Source organism: Saccopteryx leptura, chromosome 10 (genome assembly GCF_036850995.1).
Source record: "Saccopteryx leptura isolate mSacLep1 chromosome 10, mSacLep1_pri_phased_curated, whole genome shotgun sequence".
Classification (NCBI taxonomy): Eukaryota; Metazoa; Chordata; class Mammalia; order Chiroptera; family Emballonuridae; genus Saccopteryx; species Saccopteryx leptura.
In genome coordinates this window covers 35,181,715-35,206,185 of record NC_089512.1, presented here as the reverse complement: position 1 = coordinate 35,206,185, position 24,471 = coordinate 35,181,715, and the positions used below count along the sequence as shown (strand labels likewise).

The window sequence follows — 24,471 nt, the reverse complement described above, 5'->3', positions numbered from 1 at the left end:
CGGTCGGGCGCATGCGGGAGTCTATCTGACTGTCTCTCCCCGTTTCCAGCTTCAGAAAAATACAATAAATAAATAAATAAATAAATGATGGAATAAAACAAAATGCCAGTAACTGTACCTTTTAACATTAAAAGGAAACTTTCTCTATGTTGGCAAAGGGACAACTTATTAGAATTTTTATTAAAACACAATTGAGGAAAGGAATTAAAAAGCTTACTTTACTGTATTATAATTTAATTAAGCAACCAACTCATTCCTCGTGTTGTAGACATTATCATTTAGTTGAACATATATGACCCCACTAGAAATACACACCCCCCCAGGAGAAAAGGGAGACAATGGAAAGAAATGCCATCCTTTCTTAACATGCTTTCTGCTGTTCTGTACCATGTGTGACCCTCAGCAAGATGCCCGTCTTGGAAAATATCTTTCAGGAGCACAGTAAGGCTGGTTAAACACAGGGCTTCCGCTGTTGATTAGAACTTGTGCGTGTCCTCTTTGTCTCACCATTTAAACTGAGAGCTGCTGGAGCTAAGCAGCCTGCAAGAACAGCCACATCTCGCTAGATGCCAGGTTACGGTGCCACCAGCCTTCAGCCACTTCAGCCAAATGCCAGGAGGCTGATTTTTTTAAAAATGATTTTAGAGAAAGAGGAAGGGGGAGAGAAAAAGTGAGACAGGAACAATGATCTGTTTTTTTACGTGCCCTGACCAGGGATTAAACTGGCAACCCTGGGACGAAGGTCTAACTAACTGAGCCATCCAGCCAGGGCAGCTAGCTGCTTTCAAATGCTGTGAAAATAACCGAATGGCTCCTGTGCTCACAAACTTAGATGTTCTTCAAATCTCCTTCTTCCAGAACCACCAGTCCTTTATAACGAAAATATGCCTTAGGAGCAGGAACAACACCTTCTGAGATTCAACTCTGAAAAACCATCCCACAGATTCAAGTTTAGGAACACACCCAGATTTTTTTTCAGAAACAGATGTAATAAACTGTCGAATGAATTAGAATTTACTTCTGAAGGGAAAGGGGTAGCTGTTTTTTAAAAGGTCCCATTGGAGCCTGACCAGGTACTGGAGCAGTGGATAGAGTGTTGGCCTGGGATGCTGAGGACCCAGATTCAAAACCCCAAGGTTGTTTGAGCACAGGGTCACTGGCTTGAGCATGGGATCATAAACATGACCCCATGGTCACTGACTTGAGCCCAAAGGTTGCTGGCTTGAGCCCAAGGTTGCTGGCTTGAAGCCCAAGGTTGCTGGCTTGAAGCCCAAGGTTGCTGGCTTGAGCAAGGGGTCACTGGCTCGGCTGTAGCCTGCCTCTTCCCTGCCCCCACCCCCCACCCCTGTCAAGGCTCATATGAGAAAGAAATCAATGAACAAAGGTGCCACAATTATGAGTTGATGCTTCTCATTTCTCTCCCTTCCTGTCTGTCTGTCCCTCCTCTTTCTCTCTCTCTCTCACACACACATACACATAATAAATAAATTAAATAATAAAATAAAATAAAAGATCCCGTTCCATTTGTAAAGTACTTGGTAACTAGCAACGCCTGCTCAGCAGCCACAGAGAAGGGTATAATATCTGGAGCAACCTCTTCTTTTAAACAATGTTTGTATGTAGATTTTAAAACAATCTGTTCTTGAATAATTCATATTTATTTTTCAATCTGAAAAATATATAAAATTATCACACAAAAAGAAGTATCACCAAAAATTCCATCACTCTTGACATAGAAACACACAAAAAATATTCAATATATGCATGTTTTAGTTAGTCTTCCCACATAGATCTTTTAGATATTTGAGGTTATGTGGTATATTTATGACATACAGAGACTACACAGACACTTTTTTCTGGACTTTCATGCCATGGCATTAAAAATTCTTCAGAAACATAATTTTAATGGTTGCAAAATATTACACTGTGAAGCCATATCATATTTATTTACCCAAGCCCCTGTCATTGGACATCTAGGTTGCTTCCATTTCTTTTTAGTTGTTGTAATAACACTATAACAGTTATCTTCACACATATATTTTTGCCCCAGGATAATTGCAATTTCTTTAGGTCAGCCATTCAGAAATGGAAGCATGAGTCAGAGTGTGAACACTTAGAAACCCTCACCTTTCTCTGCTCCGGCCCCTTTCTTCACGTTCCCAACCATCCCAAGTAGTGCATTCTCTTCACAAAGGGCTAAAACCCTCCCAAACTTTTTCATCCTCCTCTCTACTAATACCTGCTTTCTCTCAAGAAAAGATATGATAGATCCATTAAAGCCAAGATGATTGGGCCCTGGTCGGTTGGCTGAGTGGTAGAGCATTGGCCCAGCCAGGGCACATAGGAGAAGCACCCATCTGCCTCTCCATCGCCACCCTCTCGCTTCTATCTATCTATCTATCTATCTCTCTACCTACCTACCTATCTATCATCTATCTATCTATCTATCTTCTCCTACTCTCCTGCAGCCATGGCTTGATTGGAGCAAGTTGGCTCCACGCACTGAGGATGGCTCCATGGCCTCTGCCTCAGGCGCTAAAAAATGGCTCCAGTTGCAATGGAGCAAGGGCCCCAGATAGGCAGAGCACTGCCCCCTAGTTGGCTTGCCAGGTAGAACCCGGTTGGGACACATGCAGTAGTCTGTCTCTGCCTCCCCTCCTTTCACTGAAAATTTTTTTTAAAAATGCCAAGATGATTGACAAGGCTCATGTGTTATCTCAGGATATTTGTGTTTCAGTAAAGGATATAACCTCACATCAGAAGAATTAACTTTTAATAGCAGGACTTTGGGCAGCATGTCAAAGGAGAAATCAGGTGGTATTGTCACAGGGCTGTCATAACCACACTGCACAGACTCTTACTTAGTTATCAGCCAGTTCTAACTAAATAATCCAAATGATCTCCTCACTTCAGAGCTAGTCATGGTGAAAGATTTAGGACACACACACACACACACACACACACCTGCCACTTCATTGTTAAGTGGTATTCCATTCAGGAGACATTTATTATCAGTTATGTTCCAAATATATGTAAAGATGAGGGAGACAGGTGCAGCCCTAGCTCACCATTTGGGGACAGATACTCCATTTCTATAGACGGGAGAGAAGGCGCCCAGAACAGAGGCTGGTAGGGATGCTTATGTGCTCCTAGGATATTCCCACCTGTATTCTTAGTGAGTCACTGCTCTTTGATCAGTTAATCGCCCCACAATTTCCCCTGCAATTCATGTTCTCAACCATCAGGTGGCTAGTTGGATTACAGCAGCCAAGTTGAGACGCACATTATAACCAAGCCTAAATCCAATAGCTACTCTAGCTCAAGCCACCATCATTTCTTGCTTGGACCATGCAACAGCCTCCTCGTGTCTCTCTCTGCTTCCACTGTGGTTTCACTTTAATCTGTTTTCCTCACAATAGCCACTACTTCTTTGTTGCTGTGAACAGAATAAAATCCAGGACCGTGCCCTGGCCGGTTGGCTCAGCGGTAGAGCATCGGCCTAGCGTGCGGAGGACCCGGGTTCGATTCCTGGCCAGGGCACACAGGAGAAGCGCCCATTTGCTTCTCCACCCCTCCGCCGCGCTTTCCTCTCTGTCTCTCTCTTCCCCTCCCGCAGCCAAGGCTCCATTGGAGCAAAGATGGCCCAGGCGCTGGGGATGGCTCTGTGGCCTCTGCCTCAGGCGCTAGAGTGGCTCTGGTCGCAACATGGCGAAGCCCAGGATGGGCAGAGCATCGCCCCCTGGTGGGCAGAGCATCGCCCCCTGGTGGGCAGAGCGTCGCCCCATGGTGGGCGTGCCGGGTGGATCCCGGTCGGGCGCATGCGGGAGTCTGTCTGACTGTCTCTCCCTGTTTCCAGCTTCAGAAAAATGAAAAAAAAAAAAAATCCAGGACTGCTACTCCTTCCCTACCATGACTTGCCACGCTCCACATTACCCAGTTCCCGTCGATCTTTCCAAACTCATCTCTTTCCACTTTCTTTCCTACTCATTATGCTCCCACAACACTGGCCTTTTTCCTTCAAACACACCAAGAGCTTTCCCACCATGGGCCTTCTCATTGGCTGAGAATGCTCTTGCTCACATATTTACATGACTGTCCTTCTCATCCTTCAGAGCTCAACTTTATATCCTGCTCAGAGGTTCCTTGAGCATGTTTTTAAATTAGGATTCTACCACTGCTTTGATCAACCCTATCTCGGTGCCTGTTAATTTCTTTTCTTTTTTTTTTTTTTGTATTTTTCTGAAGCTGGAAACGGGGAGAGACAGACAGACTCCCGCATGCACCCGACCGGGATCCACCCGGCACGCCCACCAGGGGCGACACTCTGCCCACCAGGGGGCGATGCTCTGCCCCTCCAGGGCGTTGCTCTGCCGCGACCAGAGCCACTCTAGCGCCTGGGGCAGAGGCTAAGGAGCCATCCCCAGTGCCCGGGCCATCTTTGCTCCAATGGAGCCTTGGCTGCGGGAGGGGAAGAGAGAGACAGAGAGGAAAGAGGGGGGTGGTGTGTAGAAGCAAATGGGCGCTTCTCCTATGTGCCCTGGCTGGGAATCGAACCCGGGTCCCCCGCATGCCAGGCCGACGCTCTACCGCTGAGCCAACCGGCCAGGGCCTGTTAATTTCTTTTGATGCATTTCTCCGAAGGTACAGTTAGTATTTGGTTTGTTATCATTTGCTCCATGAGTGCAGAGACCATGCCTGCTGAGTCATGAGTAGCTCAGCACTGGGCACACAGAAAGATGAAACCAAAGCAGTATTTTTGGAATCAGTAACTCTCACATTTGGTGGCAGCAGATTTGTGTCAAATCCTGTGTTCATCTGAAGATTCAGTCAGACAGAGAAAGACAAATGTCATAGGATTTCATTTATATATGGAATCTAAAACAAATGAACCAACAAACAAAAGAGAAACAAATTCACAGACAGAGAGCAGATTGATGGTTGCTAGGTGAGAGGGGGCTTGGGGACTGGGTGAAAAACGTAAAGGGATTGAGAAGTACAAATTGGTAGTTCCAAAACAATCAGGGCGATGTAAAGTACAGCATGGGGGATACAGTCGCTAATATTGTAATAAGAGCGTAGTGCCGAGTGGATACTAGATTTATCTATCAGGGGATCGCTTCATAAGGTATATAAATGTTTAAACCATTATGCTGTACACCTGAAACTAATATAATGTTGAATGCCAACTGTAATTGAAAAATAAAAAATTCAGTGTGCTTTGATGAATTTCTCACTCTCTTCTTAAGTGCTGACCTGTGGAGAAAAGTCTAAAAGGGGCAATGAAAGCAGTTAACAGGAAAATCCTGCATGGGGCAATTCTATTGCACATGTGTGGTAGGGAGGATTTCCAATCTTGCTTCATGTTCCTTGGAAGTGAAGCTTTGGCCTGGTTTCTAGTCACAGATAAGCTCTGGAGTGAGGTCTACAAACATTTGTCCCTGACGGTTCTCAAAGTTAATGCCATAAAGCAGCCAATAATTTGATTGTCTGGGATGCAACTAGCTGTCCCCTTTCACTTAAGTAGATACATAGTTCTCTTACCTGTGATTCTCAGATTTCACTATATATAGGGATTATCCTGAGTTAAAAAAATTGTTGCGCATAACAGTTCCTTCCAGCTTAAAGTAACATCCATATTATTGAACAAATTATATATATATATATATATATATATATATATATATATATATATATATATCAGGGATACCAGCGAATTTTATCAAACATTCAAAGAAGACTTGGTTCCTATTCTACTCAAAGTCTTCCAAAAAATTGAAGAAGAAGCAATACTTCCAAACACATTTTATGAGGCCAACATAACCCTCATACCAAAACCAGGCAAGGATGGCACAAAAAAAGAAAACTACAGACCAATATCTCTAATGAATACAGATGCTAAAATACTAAACAAAATACTAGCAAATCGAATACAACAACATATTAAAAAAATAATACATCATGATCAAGTGGGATTCATCCCAGAATCTCAAGGATGGTTCAACATATGTAAAACGGTTAACGTAATACACCATATCAACAAAACAAAGAACAAAAACCACATGATCTTATCAATAGATGCAGAAAAGGCTTTCGATAAAATACAACACAATTTTATGTTTAAGACTCTCAACAAAATGGGTATAGAAGGAAAATATCTCAACATGATAAAGGCCATATATGATAAACCATCAGCTAACATCATATTAAATGGCACTAAACTGAAGGCTTTCCCCCTTAAATCAGGAACAAGACAGGGTTGTCCACTCTCTCCACTCTTATTTAATGTGGTACTAGAGGTTCTAGCCAGAGCAATCAGACAAGACAAAGAAATAAAAGGCATCCATATCGGAAAAGAAGAAGTAAAGGTATCACTTTTTGCAGATGATATGATCCTATACATCGAAAACCCCAAAGAATCCACAAAAAGACTACTAGAAACAATAAGCCAATACAGTAAGGTCGCAGGATACAAAATTAACATACAGAAGTCAATAGCCTTCCTATATGCCAACAATGAAACAACTGAGAAGGAACTCAAAAGAATAATCCCCTTCACGATTGCAACAAAAAAAATAAAATACTTAGGAATAAACATAACAAAGAATGTAAAGGACTTATATAATGAAAACTATAAACCATTGTTAAGGGAAATTGAAAAAGATATAATGAAATGGAAGAATATACCTTGTTCTTGGCTAGGAAGAATAAATATAATCAAGATGGCTATATTACCCAAAGCAATATACAAATTTAATGCAATTCCCATCAAACTTCCAATGACATTTTTTAAAGAAATAGAGCAAAAAATCATCAGATTTATATGGAACTATAAAAAACCCCGAATAGCCAAAGCAATCCTAAAGAAAAAGAATGAAGCTGGGGGCATTTCAATACCTGACTTCAAACTCTATTATAGGACCACGACAATCAAAACAGCATGGTATTGGCAGAAAAATAGACACTCAGACCAATGGAACAGAATAGAAACTCCAGAAATAAAACCACATATATATAGTCAAATAATTTTTGATAAAGGGGCCAACAACACACAATGGAGAAAAGAAAGTCTCTTCAATAAATGGTGCTGGGAAAACTGGAAAGCCACATGCAAAAGAATGAAACTGGACTACAGTCTCTCCCCCTGTACAAAAATTAACTCAAAATGGATCAAAGATCTAAACATAAGACCTGAAACAATTAAGTACATAGAAGAAGACATAGGTACTCAACTCAGGGACCTGGGTTTTAAAGAGCATTTTATGAATTTGACTCCAATGGCAAGAGAAGTGAAGGCAAAAATTAATGAATGGGACTACATCAGACTAAGAAGTTTTTGCTCAGCAAGAGAAACTGATAACAAAATAAACAGAAAGCCAACTAAATGGGAAATGATTTTTTCAAACAACAGCTCAGATAAGGGCCTAATATCCAAAATATACAAAGAACTCATAAAACTCAACAACAAACAAACAAACAATCCAATAAAAAAATGGGAAGAGGATATGAATAGACACTTCTCCCAGGAAGAAATACAAATGGCCAACAGATATATGAAAAGATGCTCATCTTCTTTAGCTATTAGAGAAATGCAAATCAAAACGGCAATGAGATACCACCTCATACCTGTTCGATTAGCTGTTATTAGCAAGTCAGGTAATAGCAAATGTTGGAGAGGCTGTGGAGAAAAAGGAACCCTCATACACTGTTGGTGGGAATGTAAAGTAGTACAACCATTATGGAAGAAAGTATGGTGGTTCCTCAAAAAACTGAAAAGAGAACTACCTTATGACCCAGCAATCCCTCTACTGGGTATATATCCCAAAAACTCAGAAACATTGATACGTAAAGACACATGCAGCCCCATGTTTATTGCAGCATTGTTCACAGTGGCCAGGACATGGAAACAACCAAAAAGCCCATCAATAGATGGCTGGATAAAGAAGATGTGGCACATATACACTATGGAATACTACTCAGCCATAAGAAATGATGACATCGGTACATTTACAGCAAAATGGTGGGATCTTGATAACATGATACGAAGCGAAATAAGTAAATCAGAAAAAAACAGGAACTGTATTATTCCATACGTAGGTGGGACATAATAGTGAAACTAAGAGACATTGATAAGAGTGTGGTGGTTACGGGGGGGGAGGGGGGAATGGGAGAGGGATAGGGGGTGGGGAGGGGCACAAAGAAAACAAGATAGAAGGTGACAGAGGACAATCTGACATTGGGTGGTGGGTATGCAACATAATTGAACGACAAGATAACCTGGACTTGTTATCTTTGAATATATGTATCCTGATTTACTGATGTCACCCCATTAAAAAAAATAAAATTATTTAATAAAATAAATAAATAAATAAATAAAATAAAATGCAAATTTTGATTCTGAAAATTGGGTTAGGGTGAGAGTCTGCTTTTATTTTATTTTATTTTTTCGAGAGAGACACACACACAGAGGGAGAGAGATAAGAAGCATCAACTCCAAGTTGTACCACTTTAGTTGTTCATTGATTGCTTCTCATATGTGCCTTGACCGAGGGTCAAGAGGGGGTTCCAGTCGAGCCAGTGACCCCTTGCCAGTGGTTTTCAAAGTGTGCACCAGGGCGTGCTGGTGCACCCTAGAAGATTTCCAGGTGTGCCCTATGGTGTTCCAGAGAAATATGTGCCTGCTGGGGACCAAAAAACCAACATGGCTTTTGGAGTTTAGATTTTTGGGGGACAGAGGTGTAGAAAATTGGCTGTAAGCTGATGGTATGCCCAACCCCCCACCTCACTTGCCTGATTAGGTTGCAAAAGGCTGTTAAGCTGTGGTGCTGGATTGTTTACACTACTCCCCACGTTCCCTGGAAAGACTGGAGGCAAGTTTCTTCTATCCTTTGTTTGGTGTAAAGTTAGGATGATATGTATAGTGGGGCTTTTGGATTGATAATTAAACATAAGAAATTGTCTCTTGAAGCCTTCTGGATTTCTATAAAAGAAGAATATGTGGCAATATCTTAAAAAGCTTTGAACATTTTACTACAATTTTCAACATCCTATTTATGTGAATTAGAATTTTCTACCCTCAACACAATTAAGAGTAAAAAGAGAGGAATTCTTCAATGTATTGACAAGGAAATGAGAGTTTGCCTTTCAAATATATGCCCAAACATTGAAGAAATTGCTAGGACACATCAGGCTCATGTTTCTCATAAACACAAGAATGAAAAAACTTAATACATTTGCACCAGGACCTGCTGAATTTACTAAATCTTACTAAGAATGTATCTATATATATAAAAAGATAACCTTTTTGTCGCTTTTTAATTTTTAACCCCTCTTTTTTTACAAATTCTAAAAAGCATAACAAAAAATGTAACATAAAAATGTTATTTTTATTTTTTTTATTTATTTATTCATTTTAGAGAGGAGAGGGAGAGACAGAGAGAGAGAGAGAGAGAGAGAGAGAGAGAGGAGAGACAGAGAGAGAGAAGGGGGGAGGAGCTGGAAGCATCAACTCCCATATGTGCCTTGACCAGGCGAGCCCAGGGTTTTGAACCGGCATAAAAATGTTTTTTAATGTTAGAATAAATTTAATTTTGTTGTATTTATTTCATTTGATTACCATAAAAGCATGCTTAAACTTTATATTTTTAATATTTGACTTAATTATTATAACATTTCTCAGAAATTTGTATATAGTGCGCCTACAATTATTTGTAGGATTTTAAATACGCCCTGACTTCAAAAAGTTTGAGAACCACTGCGCTTTGCTCAAGCCAGCGACCTTTGGGCTCAAGCAGTGACCATGGGATCATGTTGATTCCATGCTCAAGCCAAAAAAACCCTGCACTCAAGCTGGTAAGCCTGATATCAAACCGGATGAGCCCGCACTTATGCCAGAAACCTCAGAGTTTCGAACCTGGGACCTCAGCATCCCAGGTCGATACTCTAGCCACTGCACTACCACCAGTCAGGCTGATATTCTGCATTTTAACAGGCTCTCAACAGCTGCTAATGCTGCTGGTCCATGGACCTCTATTTGAAGAGCAAATTTTAACCAATATGAATGTTATGGGAACTCAGTTCAGTGGTTGCCTTCTTTAATGAGCCAGCCATGGGGAGTGTACCAGAAAGGACTGGCTGCCATATATATACATATACATATACATATATATATACACACACACATACATATATATGTATGTGTGTGTGTATATGTACATATATGTATATATGGGTGTATGTGTATATATATGCATATATATATCATTTGTTCAATTAATGTGGATGTTACTTTAAGCTGGAAGGAACTGTTATGTGCAACAATATTTTTAACTCAGAACTTTTCAAATTCAACAGTATTGACATTTTGGACTGGGCGATTCCGTGTTGGGGAAACTGTCTGCATTGCAGGATGCTCACCAGCATCCCCGACCTCTACCCACTGTTAGCATACCACCTCTCAACAAGCTATGACACTAAATACCTCTCTAGACATTTCTGGAAAGCAAAATGCCCATTGAGCTAGTTTGGAGCCATGATGTTTCAAGTAGTGATATTTGCTGTATTCTGTTTGATATCTGAATCCACAGATTAATTGACTCCACATTGATGTATTTCACAATTTTAAGTAAAGTTACATTCGGGCAAAAAATAAAGATGATTTCTAAGAAGGAGCATTTCAGGAGAAGATTCAGACATTTTCCCTTCCCTGCATGGCTGTAAGAACATTATATCTTTTATTTGCTGAGCTTTATATTTAAAACAGTGAGATGTGTGTGTGTGTGTGTCCACATGTGGGGGGTGAGAATAGCAGTATAATTTACACTAAAACCATAGATACTATTATATATAGTACATAATATAGATTTATACCAGCAGCAAAATCTCCCCTTCACTTGTTTTCATTCATGAAATATTTGAGGGACTTAGAATCTAAGTCTTAGATGAGTCAAGTATGAGAGTAGATATGTTAGTGATGAATTGGAGGAGAGCAAACTCAAGAAAAATCACATTTTTCATTGAAGTCTTCTGGGTTAGATACTTTAATACTGTAAATCTTACATACACTGGCTATCAATTAAAATGTTAGCTTTGAGTTAATAATTTTTAAAATGTTCTTAAACCCTTGTTTGGGCCGTTAAACAACAATCTGTAATTGCCAAGCACTTCTATTGTTTTCCCAGTCAACTGTGTATGGATATAATTGGAGAATTCCGACTCCTGGAAAAACATAAAAATCTCTCAGTCATAAAGTATTCAGCGGTGTAAAAAAGCAGTTTTCCAATCCAGGAAGATGACTATCTATGAGAATTATTTTGTTGGAATCTAACACTGTGATAGTCACAATGAACCCAATTCTCAAAAACCGTCTCATAACAGAACACGGCCGTAAAATTTTAGTTTCAAGTTTTATACCACACTGGAGCTACACAGCATCTTCCACTTTCATCTATAGTCCTCAGAGGCAAGCCCAAAATACTGTGTCATTTGTGCATATCACAGGCATTATTGCATTCCTTGAAAAATCCAAACTTGATTTAAAAGTTGACAAGATGCTATTTTGAAAATATAAATCCAACAATTACACAACCATATTTCTACACCAATATTCCTGCTAGAAATAAAAAGATCTTATTTAGCATCTATATCACCTAGGATGGTTTCAGCTACAAGTAACCAAAAACTCACAAATAAATGGTTTAAACAAAGAGTTCTAGCTTGGTTAGTTAGTGCCATCCTGACACTCAGAGGTTGCCGGTTAGATTATGGTCAGGGAACATACAGAAACAGATTAATGTTTCTGGGTCTTTCACTCTCTCCCTTTCTCTCTTCCTAAAATCAATTAATATTTTTTTTTACATTTTATTTATTTATTTATTTATTTATTTATTTTTATAGAGATAGAGAGAGTCAGAGAGAGGGATAGAGACAGACAGACAGGAATGGAGAGAGATGAGAAGCATTAATCATCAGTTTTTTGTTGCAGCACCTTAGTTGTTCATTGATTGCTTTCTCATATGTGCCTTGACTGTGGGTCTACAGCTGACCGAGTAACCCCTTGCTCAAGGCAACGACCTTGGGTCCAAGCTGGTGAGCTTTGCTCAAACCTGATGAGCCCGTGTTCAAGCTGGCGACCTCGGGGTCTCAAACCTGGGTCCTCCACATCCCAGTTCGTCCCTCTATTCACTGCGCCACCGCCTGGTCAGGCAATGATTTTTTTAAGGAAGAGTTCTAGTGTGTTACTTCCCAAGCATCCTTGGGAGCCCCCTGTTTCCCAAAAAAGTGTATCCTCACAGTTTTTGGCCAGAATTGATTCTATGTTCCTATTAATCAATCCCTGCCAAGTGGAGAATGAGGACCAGACCGCTTGGAATGAGGCAGGACTTATTCAGATCATGAGAGGGTGGTCGCAGGCAGAGCTGAGGCTCCGACAGAACGAGGCCAAGGGAGAGGGCGTGGGGCAGAGAAGAGCCTGGACTTTGGAGCAAGCCTGCCTGAGTTTGAACCCAGCACTGCCATTGCTAGTCAAGTGTTTTGAGCAAATGACTTAACCTCTCTCTGCCTCCATTTCCCCAGCTGTAAACTGGGCTGTTGGCAGGAGTGAATGTTGGCATTTGTAAAGTGTCTAGTTCCATGCTTGGCACATATTACCTGTAATATGTGTTTGTTAAACAAAATGCTCAAAAACGTTTTCTGGGTATACAACCAATGTGCACAGCATCTTGGAGTGGACCCAGGTTAACTTTCTACACAAACTGTTGGAATGGATATTTCAGTGGAAGGAATCTCCTTCTGGAGCAGTTTGTCTCTCAAACTGTCACTGATAGTCCTTACCGCAGAGACCCCAGGCATGGTGCACTGATGCAAAGAAGGTGAAACAAAGAGGGAAAAGAGGCTCTGCCATTTCCCTGAGGGACAAAGCAGTGAGAACCCACTCTCAGGGAAGACCAGTCCTCGGAGGACGTTTGGTCTCCAGATAGGTGACGATGGCGGAGGAAGAAGCCAAAGGGAGCCAGGCAGAGACCGGAGGCTGCGTCCTCACTCTTCCCTTTCCACCCTGAACGTCTTTCACTTGTTAAATGAGAGATAAAGAATTCTAAGATACAGAATTAAAAGAAACAAAGTATTTGCTTAAGAGAAACTTTAAGGAACTCTGAAACTTAACTTTAGTTATAAAGTTAGGTAAATGAAAACAATTTATACAGCTCCAAGTCTCTTGGAAGCCTAATACATGGATGAAAAGACCTAACAATAATATCTGTAAAATGGTAACTAGTATACATTAATATGCCCCTTGAAAAATGAGCTGTGAATGAACGAACAAACGAATGAATGAATGAATGAATGAATGAATGAACGAACGAACGAGGCCCTGGCCGGTTAGCTCAGTGGATAAAGCATTAGCCCCGCATGTGGACATACGAGGTTTGATCCCCAGTCAGGGCACACATGATAAGTGACCACTTGCTTCTCTTCCCCTCTCTCTCCCCCTTCTCTCTTTCTTCCCCTCCCACAGCCAGGGGTTTGGTTGGGCCAAGCATCAGCCTCAGGCACTGAGGATAGCTCAGTTGATTTGAGCATCAGCCCCAGATGGAGGATATCAGTCAGGATGCATGTGAGAGTCTATCTATCTCCCCTCTTCTCACTTAAAAAAAAATGAATGAATGGTAACTAGCTGCAATAAGACAGTCTGGGATGAGGGCTCACTTTGGGAACCAACAGCTCCTTAGTGATTGAGCATCTATTTCAGACATTGACAAGAGCCTCCCGGAGGGTTCCGCTTCCACTCCTGCACTTTGAGGCAGTGAAAACTCAACCATCTGTCTCTACGTAGCACCCTCAGCACTTGCCAGGCAGGGGGGCTGACTCCCAAAGGCTGGATGGATATCAACACAGACACAGACAGTTCCACAGCTACAAGCTGTCTTATGTTTCCAGTGGCTGAAAGCTGCTCCGAATGAGTGAGCCTTCCCGGGTGTTGCCAGGCCTGACACTGTGTTCTCTGTCTGCTGAGCAATCCCCAGCAGGAGAGATCTCTGAATGTGTACAGAGAAGACTTAAAACCTTCCGTTTGCTTCAGTCACTGACAGGAGCTCGGCTTTGTCAGACTCACCCAGGCATCTCCTCCCATTCAAGGGTCCCAATGCCAGTGAGAGTGAGAAGGAGCTGATTTCTTTCCCCTCTGGGTCACTTCTCTCAGAGTCACCCCACAGGATGAAACCACACCGTACAGCAGGGGTCCCCAAACTACGGCCCGTGGGCCACATGCGGCCCCCTGAGGCCATTTATCCGGCCCCCACCGCACTTCTGGAAGGGGCACCTCTTTCATTGGTGGTCAGTGAGAGGAGCATAGTTCCCATTGAAATACTAGTCAGTTTGTTGATTTAAATTTACTTGTTCTTTATTTTAAATATTGTATTTGTTCCCGTTTTGTTTTTTTACTTTAAAATAAGATATGTGCAGTGTGCATAGGGATTTGTTCATAGTTTTTTTTTATAGTCCGGCCCTCCAACAGTCTGAGGGACAGTGAACTGGCCCCCTGTGTAAAAAGTTTGGGGACCCCTGCCGTACAGAACCCTCGTCCTACTCACGCTCAGTCATTCTGCACTCACCTCTTTTTCTCCTGTGGGGCCTCATTTGAGTGTATCCAGGGCCTTCTTGAAGCTGAAAAGTCCTGCACGGGCCACAGGAAGCTAGAAAAGTGGCCTGGATGCTTCAGGCTAAGGGCTTAATGCGTCCTTATATGTACATGAATACCACAATTATTTTTTGTTTGTAGATTTTATTCATTTTTAGAGAGAAAGGAGAGAGAGAAGGGGGGGAGGAGCAGGAAGCATCAACCCACATATGTGCCTTGACCAGGCAAGCCCAGGGTTTTGAACTGGTGACCTCAGGGTTCCAGTTTGATGTTTTATCCACTGCGCCACCACAGGTCAGGAGTGAATAAATTCTTTTTTGAAAACTTATTTTGAATTTATTGGGGCGATAATGGTTAATAAAATACATAGGTTTCAGGTGTACAATTCTACACTACATTATCTGTGTTCACCACCCAATGTCAAGACCCTTCCATCACCATTTATGCCTTCTTTACCCTCTTCTACCTCCTACCCCCCCTTTCCCTCTGGTAATCGCCACACTGCTGGCTGTGTCTCTGAGTGTCTTCTCTTTGCTTAATCCCTTTATCTTTTTCACCCACCAACCACTCTCTCCTCTAACAGCTGTCATTCTGTTCTCTCTTACATATGAGTCTGTTTCTACTTTGCTAGTTTATGTTGTTCATTAGACTCCACATATGAGTGAAATCATATGGTACTTGTCTTTCTCTGACTGGCTTATTTCACTTACCATAATGCTCTCCAGATCCAACCGCACTGTTGCAATAGGCAAGATTTCCTTCTTTTTACAGTTGAATAGTTGAATATCACAATTCTCTCTCTCTCTTTTTTTTTTTTTTTTTTTAGTGAGAGGAGGGGAGGCGGAGAGACAGATTTCCACATGCGCCCCGACCCTAAATCCCTCAGCAAGACTACTAGGGGGTGATGCTCTGCCCATCTGGGGCCGTTGTTCTATTGCTCAACAACCAAGCTATTATTTTAGTGCCTGAGATAGAGGCCACAGAGCCACCTGAGATCAACTCGCTCAAACCAATCAAGCCATGGCTGCAGGAGGAAAAGAGAGAAGGTGGGATGGAGAAGCAGATGGGCGCTTCTCCTGTGTGCCCTGACTGGGAATCGAACCTGAGACAGCCACACACCAGGCCAGCACTCTACCACTGAGCCAACTGGCCAGGGCCGAATATCACAATTCTGTTGTATTTTTTTTTAATAATTTTCTCCTCTTAATGATATTGTTGATGATGCATTTTTACTGAGGTAAAATTTGCATGCAATGAAATGTCTAGATCTTAAGTGTACAAATGAGTAAGTTTAAAAAAAGAAAATACCCTTGTAGTCACCACCCGCAACAAGATAAAGAATCCCTCTCTCGTTCCTGAAAGTTCCCTATGCCCCTTCCAGCCAATCCCCACCCTTCCAGCCACAGCTCTGGTTTCGATCACTGTAGATTCATCTTAAGACTTAATTTCAGTTACCCTTCACTGGACTGGCCTTTCACTTAAAATAAAATCCTCTCTCCTTTTGAGACCATCATGATGTAAGTACAGCTGGCCTGACCCATCCAACCTCATCCACCTTCTTGCTCACTCTGCAATTTCTGGAGCTTGCCAAGCCCTTTCAGGCCCAGGGTCTCCCTGCATACTCTTCCCCTCTCTGAAATGCTCCTCTCCTAACTCCTTTTCCTTAGATGAGGGGGCAGGTCCTCTCCATCCTTCAGGTCATAGCTGCAAGTCCTCTACTACAAACTCCCTGACTCCCCTCTTAGTAGGTGTCCGCACCCTCTGCCCCAGTGTTCACGTCCTTTGTCACTTCAACGTCTTCCTTTCCCAGCTGCTCTCACCCGTTTGTGCACTGGCGTACTGGCTGCCTGTCCCCCTAGCCCGTGAGCTGCATGCATTCATTCATTCGTTCATTCATTCATTCATTCGTTCGTTCATTCTACATTATCTACTGAGTACTGGCTCTGTGCTAAACATTGTTCTAGGTGTGGAAATACAGCAGTGGGAAAACCAGAATCTCTGCCCTGCTAGCTTACATTCTCATAGGGGGAGATAGACCATGAATAAGCAAATAAAGAGCGGTGTATCAGATAGTGATGAGAACTATAGAGCAAGAAAATGGGAGAGAGGGTTCTCAGGACAGCAAGTGCTATTTCATACAAGGCGGTTGGAGTCCTCCCCAGTAAGATGACATACAAGCAGAGACTGAAGGTAGAGAGGGGACAAATCATTTGTGTATGTGAAGGGGAGGGTGTTCCAGGCCTCTACAGGCAGGAAATGCCTGGTGTGCTCCAGAAACAAGGAGGCTGGCATAACTGGGGTGGGGTGAGCAAGAGCAGTTCTCAGAGTGACGGAAGAGAGGGGTTCTTCCAACAGTGAGCACGGGGTGCTGGAAGGCCACCGAACACACTTTGCTTTTTCTTTTGAGTGCAGTGGGGGGATGTCATTGGCAGACCAGTTAGAAACTATTGCAATAATCCAGTGAGGGGTGACAGCGGCTCGGGCAGTAGGAGCAGAGGTGCTCAGTAGTGATCATACTCTAAACATGTCTTGAAAGGTCAAACCAATAGGTTTTACCCATGGATATAATGTGTAATGTTAGTGAAAGGAGGTAAATCAAGGGTGAGCCAGGAGGGGTTGGTTGCACTGGGACCGGGGTAGATTAGTTCACTTTTGGACAGGCTTAATTCAGGATGTCTGTTAGAAGTCCACGTGACCCCACTCCTAGCAGACTGGATATGTGCGTAGACTTCGAGAGCTAGAACTGGAATGGAAGGCACGTATTTGGGGATTGACAGTGCATGGATACTACTTAAGTATATGAGAGTGTGGGAGATGTCCAGGAAGGTGGGGCTGTGTCTGTTTTGTCACCACCCTATATCCAGTGCCTAAAATACTCAAACATGTGAGTGTAAATGATCCAAGCAACAACCCATCTAGTTTCTTTTCTGCAAGTTGCTTTCCTAAACTATGGTCCATTCACCTTCAAACCACATCCACAAACAGCTCTTAAAAAAATGTCACTACGTGACAGAAACCGAAAGACCAAGGTGACCTTATCTATTTTCTACACACTCAGGTGAATCTTTCATATCTCACTTTGATCTCATCAGAAGCGAAGCCCTTGCTTACCTGCATTCATAATTCATGGGAAGACAGAGGAGGCCATTTAGCACAAAGCCATGGGACCGAGCTGATGGCACCTTCACGGAGGCTGCCCCAAAATTGGGGAGCTGATACCTTAACTCCTATCTCACTGTCAGTGGCAGCCTTCTGCCAGGGAGGAAAGGCCTTCAAGTGTGTATAGTGATGGGAACAGAGAGCCACATCTGTAAAACTCACACTGTAAACAAGTCCCCCAGCTCCCATAACAGTAAACACCTCTGTCACTGAATTCAGAATCACTGAAACGTGACTGTCAATGTGTCCACACTTCGCTGCTAATGCCTTGTTTACTCTTCATTATTAAAACCTTCTAACTGCAGCTGTCTCTCATTAATGCCCAGGTCTGCAGCAAGTCAGTTTCTGTGGGGTTGCTTTAGGGTTTCAAAGACATCCAGAGGTCTCCAATGCAGAACACTGAAGACGCTTTGGGTTACAGTTTGAAAGTGTGAAGGATGAAGAGAAGAAAGCAGGGATGATAGAGAGGTGCTGTTTACAACACACTCCCAAGAACATGGGCATGGATTGACCGGAAGCTGGTGAGGCTGGGACCCCCTTCCTTGCAATCCCTTCCTAGGGTTACCAGCGTGGAGGGAAGCCTGTCTCCAGTCAGTCCTCAGCCTCCCAACAGCTCCCTCATCTCTTTACACGCCACATGCCAGCAGGCTGGGGGAGAGAGTCCTGCAGTGTGACGAAGGTTTACTGGAACACACGGAGAACAGTTTTCATGTTCCGAAAGCTCGCCCTCCCGATCCGCTCCGCTTTATTGCAGATCACTATTTTTGACTCCCACCTGGCTTTACTCCTGTTTTGAACAAGATGTGAAAACATCAGATCATGTTCCACGCTCACACATTTGGGGACTGTCCCTTAGGCCCCCAGCACCTCCTTTCCTCTGCTTTACCAACTTCTACATTGAGTTCTGTACTCGCCCCAGATGTCTTCTAGTTGACACGGTATTTTTCTGGTCTCAGAGCCAGCTCTATCAATGGGCTGGGTGACCTAGGTTGAAAGAGTTATTCTCCCTACTTCGCAGTTTTGCCACCTGTACGGGGGATGGAGAAATCTTAAACCCCATAAAGTGCCTGTCAGTGGAGAACGGCAGGAAGTGTAGAGGGCTTCGTGAGCACTGCGTCCAGCAGCCGCGAGGAGGGTCTGTTCTGTTAGCCATGACTAAGACTATACTTTCAGGGATCATTTCTATAGTTTGTTTGTTAGCCATGACTACTGTCTTCTCCGGTAGAATGGGAACCATGTGCTTCCAGACCAGCAAGTTGTATGGAGAAGCCAGCACCTCCTGCGGTGTCCCCAATGTGCCACACTCCTTTCCTCCTAGTCTGGACACCCTGAAACCCTATTTACTTCCTTTTCCCAGGTGAATAAAATATTCAGAAGATTACATTTATCCATGTAAATGAATCACAGGACAGTAGGATGGGCGTTTTGTTCAGGAAGATTTGCGTATTTTTGGTAGACTCTGTTGTACCCTGGATGGGCAGGGCGCCTCAGCTCTGACAGTAGCTGGGGAGACAGAATTGGTGTGTGCATGTGTGGCGGGAGCAGGGGGTGGTGTTGGAGAGAAAAAACCCCAAAGCACCATTCCAACTAGTCTTATTAGTTCTGTAAAAATCAGCATGACCCTCTCTACCACTCTCACCATCTCCCCTACACCCTCTCCTACCACCACCACCAGGAACAGCACAGCAGAGCAGGGGGCACCTTGTAGTGCAGGTCATTGTCCCCTCACCGGCCCATCTACCTGTGGGCCTCCGCTCAGCCACCGACAGGGAGGCAGTGACAGAGGGTGACTGCCACACTCCACACTGGAGACTGCGTGGACCCTGACATTCAGCTCAGTTCTGCTGTCTTTATCAGCCTTCTGAGTCTCCCTCTTTCCCCTCCATGCTTTTGGTAACGGGGTAAAAAGTTTTGGTGTTATCCTAAACCCAATAGTGAACTTAATGAAAAGTGACTTGGGGACTATGGCCTTCCACAGAGCACACTGGGATACGCCCCAGAGCAAGGTTTTGCTGGTTCCTGTCTGAGCGGCAATGAGCTACGCTTTATCCTGGACAAGAACTGGTAGAGAGGGAAGGGGAAGCAACCATGATCAAAAAAAAAATAAAATGAAATAAAATAAAGGACAGGGTGGAAATCACCACATCAAAGTCATTCCTTTGAGTGACATACATTGGGTCTACAGAAGGCCCATGGAACCGGAACCGTTAGTATTAACACCTCAGCAAGTCGGGCTGCTCCTTAGAACTCAAACCTCCAAGGTCCGTGGAAGACACACAGTGTTTCTCCCATGTCAAAATTAAATTAATTAGGTCATACCACATAAACAGCAGGTAAACCAGCCCTACTATTTGAACTCAAAAGTTCTGGCACCTTCTATAAAAACACAGTAGGAGGAGAGAGATCTGCATGACAGATGTGCTCTTTTTCATTTTAATTTCATAATTCAACACTTTTTCTGGAAGCAGTATTTTTGGGCAAACAAGTGTGTTAGGCTTGCTTGCTCTTTGCCTGATTGGTGCATGAGCACAGGGCAGCACCATGTGTGTATAGTCTATATAAGGCTGCAGGTGCTTGCCCTCAGGGCAGCAGATTGTAGATTGGATTGCCTGCTGCCATTGAGAGGGGCCATTGTTTGCCGGAGAAGGTCCCTCACCCCAGACCTGTGTGCTCATCAGCCCTGAGAGAGGGAAGCGGTTTTCCCTGCCTGCTTGCTCATCTGCCTTTGCGAGACTCTAATAAACGGAAAGGCCCACCACTTTCCGGCTCCACAGTTCCTTTACTGTCTGCCTGAATTCGATGCGAATCTGCATGGCCGTGGCCACCGGTCTTACAGGTATGAATTTTGGTTTCTATGTATCTCAGTCATTCTGATCAGTAAAACAGGTATCACCAGAGGACAGATAATGCAGTGGCCCCACGGGCCATTCCCCGCCACCTAGCGGACTCACTCAGTGGTTGTGTGGGAGAAGACTACACAGTAGGGGTTGAAAATAAAAAAGACAGTCTAGCTCTTGGAGAAGTTACTTCACCTCCTTAGGCCTCAGTTTCCTCTTGTGCAAAGTTAGGACATCACAACAGTCTCATCTTCAAACAGACCTGGACTTTAAAGTCGGTCCCAATACCCTGATCAATTACAGACAAGTATCCTCCAGTGGTTTCTTTGTGCAGCACCACATGAAAGAGATGACTGCATTGTATGAAAAACATGCATCTTTAAACTCCGCAAGTCTAGGGCAGTAATTCAAAGCAACAGGGAGTTCACAACCTGAGAGACTGGCAGAAGCTGAGATGCAGCGCGGGCTCTGGACCTACAGCTCCCTGCCCCCTCCCCCTCGGGCACTCCCTTCTGGGTTGAAAGTGGGCAGCCCCGACTCACAGTCTCCCCCGTTCTCCCATCCTCACTATCTTCCTCACCCCGAGCCCCTTCCTTCTTTGAAGTCCAGCCAGTTAAATTCTTGTTTGAGGTTGCTCAACTAGAATCCACACATCAAAAGGATGTTACAAGAATTAAATGAAATGATGCTTCTGTGACGGCCACGGAGATGCACACTTCCACAGCTCTTCAAGACTGGGCCTGTGGCAAGTTGTGGCCTGAGCTGAGGGCCTCCAGCGGCTGTGTCCGCAGGAGCCAATGCCATGTTCGAATTGAGGCCATGCTCTTCCCAGGCGGCCTCTGGCCAACGTGAGCCAGGTGGGAATAAAGGAGCCAGGCCACCCTGCCCAGTGAGGAACGAGGACTACCCCACTTTCTATCGACCTGGCCAAGCCTTTCTCGGAACCTCACTGAAACCAGCTCCCTTCCCTTCTGTTCTACGCTCAACTGTGCAGACTGGCATTGTGGTTTGAAGCTCTCTCCACCCACTTCACAGGTAGGTCTCCTTGATTTCTAATTCTGTCTTGTTATCTGCTTCCTAGAGGACCCGAGCTGACTGGGCATAGAATGAAGGCTCTGGAGATGTTAAGCTGCTATTGTTACACTTTGATTAAACCGATGACTCCACTGCCAGAAGACATTCCTGATGCACCTGCTGTCACGGTGATCTGCTCTGTGGGTCCTCAGTAAAATCTTAGGCTTTACCTGGGCTGTAACAACCTCTCTGCCCCTGTGGTGCCATTCCTAGCAGATCCCTCCTGCTTTCTCTACTGCTTCACTGTGCAGAGAGAATTTCAAAGCCCCTGGAGGATTTGGTCAAAACATATTGAAACTTTCAGATTTAGCTGAGAAAAGGGGCTCTGCAGCCCTTCATCTTAGCAAGAACAAACACCCGGGTCCTAAGAGACTTAGAACAAGCAGCAGTAAAAGCCGCATTCATTAAATGGAGCCTTTCCTGAGAGAGTTCTGTGTGAACTCATTATGGTCTAGCTAGTATGCACCTTACTGGTGCACCTGGGGCATTGATATTCCTTGGGGCAGAGAGGAATGATGGTCAAGGCAGGAAGAGAAAGTCAGAATGGTCTACAGAAACACCCATCGGTCTGCAGCCCTACACCATGCCCATTACTGCACATGAAACACTTTTCAGTGACAGGCCCCATCAATATTTTTGAGAACCCTGTTATGATGACAACCATAAATTGTGTTCCCCTGAGATCTGAGAAGCTGGTTCCAATTCAGTGACCACGGACTTTGCACAAAAGCTATCAACGAGATGGTAACGGCTGTGATAAAGGTGTTATTGATGTTCTGTTTATTGTAGCAAAGAAGCAACTGACAATCAACAGCAATTAAGTACTTAATAAAACTGCTTCGGCGATGCTGCTGAAAGACCGTCATTGGTGGCACAGGGGACTCTGCAATCAATCCCAGTGAAGCCTGTGACTGTGTTCTTTTCTGAAAGATCGTCTTTTGTCAAAGTTAGAACTAGAAGACGTTTGGCCCATCTGAAGGAAGGAAATCCAACTTCAATTGGAATACTCAAATAAAAGCCATGAGGATGGGGATCACCTAAGGAGACCCTGGCACCCTTAGGGGTCAAGGCCAAGGTGGGGAAGCAGGGAGAGGAGGTGAACCCTAGAGGTGGCTACCGGTTTCACTCATTTCACAAAGCCAACAGCGACTGGGTCTCAGCAGTGTGTGTTAATAAATTAACTTAAAAAAAACAAAAGGCCATTCCCATACCAATCACAACTCCACAGCAGCCATGTTTGAGGAGGGAAAAATGATATCAAATACTAGGAAAAACAAGTGGCCCAGAATGGTGGTTCTGCAACATTGCAATAATATCTGTCTCCGCTGTTTTGGCCAGTGGCACCGAAGCCAAGAGAAACTATTTTATTTTGTGGGCGGAGGTGCTGTGGTTCACCAGAGTCCATCAGGGAAAAGTGCAGAAATGGTCTAAGGAAAGTGTTTTTGTTTTGGCGACCTGAAGAGCCCCCACCTGACTGTGTTTTCCTCCTTTGTTTCTCTCTTCGTGTATTTGTCTTTTAATTTTCCCCTCTCATTTCTTTCTTTCTTTCTCTTCTTTCTTTCTCATCCCTTTTTCTGCTTTGCCCCATATCCATGCAATGTTAATTTCCCTCTCCCTGCCTCTCTCTCCTCTTCTTAAATAGAACCTGAGAAGATGTCTTGTTTTATTTATTCAATATGATATATTACTTGGTCTTCATGAAACGGTTGAATGGATTACATACAACCTTCTCTCCCCTCTAGAAACAGTCCTCCTGAATTAAGTGTCCAATGACATGGTGCTTCGTGATTGACTTTTATTTTACCAGCTTACTGGTTTTCCCAGTTAATAAAAAGCTGCTGTGCCTCCAAAAGTTTAAAACTGGAAAAGTTACTAAGTCACGGTCTAAGAAGAAAATGAAGGATCTGAGCCTAAAAACTGCCCAAGGTCACCCGCTTTCTCCCCACATTCTTCTCACTTTCCCCCTCTCCTGCCACCACTCAATACAGAGATGGCAGCCAGGGCTGTTTCTCAGCCTCCGGCCTGCGTGGGGCTCTGTCTTGCTATAGTTACAGAGCTCTGTGGAAAGGGCATGTTCTCGAGACCTCTCAGCACTGCATGTTGGGATGGGCCCTCAGAGGTTAAAACCGCCCAGGAAGATCAGCCGCTCAGCCCACGGTCTCCCCAGAATGAAGTTGTGCATTGAGACAGGACTCACAAATCTGATTACCAGGCAGGAAAGTGTGTGTGTGTGTGTGTGTGTGTGTGTGTGTGTGTGTGTGTGTGTGTGTGTGTGTATTTCTTTTAGATTTATTCATTTTGAGAGAGAGAGAGAGAGAGAGAGAGAGAGAGAGAGAGAGAGAGAGAGAAAGGGGGGAGGAGCAGGAAGTATCACCTCCCATATGTACCTTGACCAGGCAAGCCCAGCATTTCGAACTGGCAACTTCAGTGTTCCAGGTCAACTCTTTATCCACTGTACCACCAAAGGTCAGGATATATATATATTTACTGAGAGAGAGAGACAGACAGACTGACAGGAAGGAAGGGAGATGAGAAGCATCAGTTTTCTATTGCAGCACCTTAGTTGTTCATTGATTGCTTTCTCATAGGTGCCTTGATGGGGAGGGGGGACTCCAGCAGAGTGAGTGACCCGTTGCTTACGCCAGTGACCTTGTGCTTCATGCCAACGACCTTTGGGCTCAAGCCAGAGACTATAGGGTCATGTCTATGATCCTATGCTCAAACAGGTGACCTCAGGGTTTCAAACCTGGGTCCTCAGCAGCCCAGGCC

At 43.8% G+C, this 24,471-nt stretch overlaps 1 protein-coding gene across 5 annotated transcripts in view; it reads right to left on the bottom strand.

Annotated features, from left to right (window-relative positions):
* NEK11 (NIMA related kinase 11) overlaps nucleotides 1–24,471 on the bottom strand; it is a 290,594-nt gene that overhangs the window by 72,718 nt on the left and 193,405 nt on the right. The window lies entirely within an intron of this gene.